Raw genomic sequence first — 2,428 nt, 5'->3', positions numbered from 1 at the left:
TATATAATATTATATAGATATTTGTTATCTCTACAGATGCATCACTAAAATTCTTGGAGAATGGTGGGCTGGATTAGAAAGCAATGAAAAATTTGCTTACACAATCTTGCAAAACAGGTAATTAACAATTTTGAATTAACAGATAATGATTACAAATGTTTAATATTAATGTCATAATTGTTTCAGTATAAAGATGCCTTTTTCAATGCAAATCCAGATTTTAAGTGGTATAAATTACCAGCTCCATCACTTCGTTTAATATCAATTCAACCAGAAAATGTGAAGAACGAAGAATTATTTGTTAATAAAGCATCGGATACTATTAACAATGCATCAAATACCATTACATCAGAAACATCATTGGGTAAACAGGATGAAAATAAATGGAATCAAAATTTTTCTCATGGCATTAAATTAGAAGATCCACACCGCATAAACAATATATTTTCTCCAGGAAAATTAGCTGATGAAAATCAGTTAGGAAACTTGAGGAAATTATTTGATACTAGTTGCAATAACAATAATGAAAATGATAATCAATATGTGTTGGAAAGAACTGGGGGTGATTATGCAGAATTTCAGAACAATAATAATAGTTTTACTGAAAAGAGTGATTTACATAAAAATAATGTTAAGGAATTAGAACACGCTTTACAAGAAGCAAACACATTCATAATGAATGTTTTTGAAGAACAAAAAGTTTTGGATAATAATCATTCTTATATATACAATGGACCAAAGATTAGTTTTAACGAAATAAGTGTCAAAGCTTCCGAACCAAGTCATAAAACTAAACTAAAGAAAGATTTAAATATAGGACGAGATTACAAACCAAAGCAAAAATTTGATTCTTTTCCAAATAGTCAAAGAAACCTGAGCTACGAAACTTGTGATTTATATTTTCCCAAAAAGTCATCTAGATCATGCAAAGGAAAGAGGTATGAAGAATTTAAGAATAAGGGACTTATTAATACAAAATCAAAACCTACAACAATGAACAAAACCAGTATTTCACTATCGAATACTTCTGAAGAGGCTGATAAATTATATTATGATGCTAAAAGTTTTGTCGATAGTAATGAAGTAGTTGATGCAGATAACGATCGAAATGAATTGAAATCGAATGACCAAAATGATATATTAAAATATTGTGATGATGATAAAATGTGTGCCTATATTGAAGAAGATAATGCATTACTATCTAAGGGTAAATTTTTTCACCCTTCTGATTTTGATTTAGATGGCAAGATCAATGCCTTACCTTTATTGAATTTGGATGAATTTTTAATTAAGAAAAAAGAGAATAAAAAACACAGGAGGAAACAAATAAGAAACATATTGTTAAACAAAAATTAGATGAAGGTGATAATAAAATTATTAATTCGAATGTTATACCAAGGGATACTTTTAATGACACATCACAGATCAACAAGACGGAGATTGCTGTTGGAAGTAGAAAACGTAAAGCAGTCAAACAAAGAATAACACATTTAGAATTTAGTGATCCTAGCTCTTATGATATAAAATACAAAAATATGGCCTTCCAAGAAAGAACTTATCTATCGGACCTTTCTACATTAGCTGAGGTAGCAGCGAAGAGTTCTAAAATTTCTACTAATAATTGACCATAATTTTAATAGATATTTATATGAAGAGATATTTTTATAGGCTAAAAGCCTTATATATTCTATATTTAGATTTATTGTATCCTTTATGTAATTATAGTCTTTGTTATTAATATAGAGTTTATACATTTGCAAATCATGCAACATGATGAAGTTGAAGCATGTGATATCTAGATCTAAAAGAAAAAATAAATATATTTCTTATACTAATATATTGTAAAACAAGTTATAATAAAATACTTAAGTATAAAATATTTGAATTTTTAGTTATCAAAACTGAATCCTATGCCTTCGAAATCTTCATCAACGATTTTTGATTTATTGGAAGAGGACAACAGCGAATTAATAAATATTCAAAAGTGTTTGAAAATTGTTTTCAAGAAATAAGATTCTTTTTAAATTTGGATATGTAAAATAAAAAAAATGAATTTAGTTTAGAATTTCCAGAAACCTAAACCACAAAATGTTAAATTTTTTTTTTTTTTTTTAAATTATTTTGATCATTAATTCCCAAGCAAGCCATAAAAGCCAATAATAATATATTATTATTTAATAATAATATATTAATATTTATATATTAAGTAATATATATATATATATATATATATATATATATATATATACTATATATATTACTTCCGGCTCTTGTCAGGCATTTTTAAAAATAGTTGTTTCTAAAATATTTGAATCCCAATCTGAATTTAAATTTCAAATAATCGGATCAATAAATCCCATATAATGATTTGTTAATTATTAAATACTATAGATAATTTATTTTATGGGAACTATGATTTTCAAACATT

At 25.7% G+C, this 2,428-nt stretch overlaps 1 pseudogene; it reads left to right on the top strand.

Annotated features, from left to right (window-relative positions):
• Positions 1-108: 108 nt before the first annotated feature.
• Positions 109-1,625, top strand: LOC113390970 (annotated as a pseudogene).
• The last annotated feature ends 803 nt before the right edge of the window (positions 1,626-2,428 follow it).

The sequence above is a fragment of the Ctenocephalides felis genome, unplaced genomic scaffold (assembly GCF_003426905.1).
Source record: "Ctenocephalides felis isolate EL2017-DRISC unplaced genomic scaffold, ASM342690v1 CF-g0.4_SCAFFOLD_03718, whole genome shotgun sequence".
NCBI classification, from domain to species: Eukaryota; Metazoa; Arthropoda; class Insecta; order Siphonaptera; family Pulicidae; genus Ctenocephalides; species Ctenocephalides felis.
The sequence above is the reverse complement of the archived record's forward strand: the minus strand, read 5'-3'. Positions and strand labels throughout refer to the sequence as shown.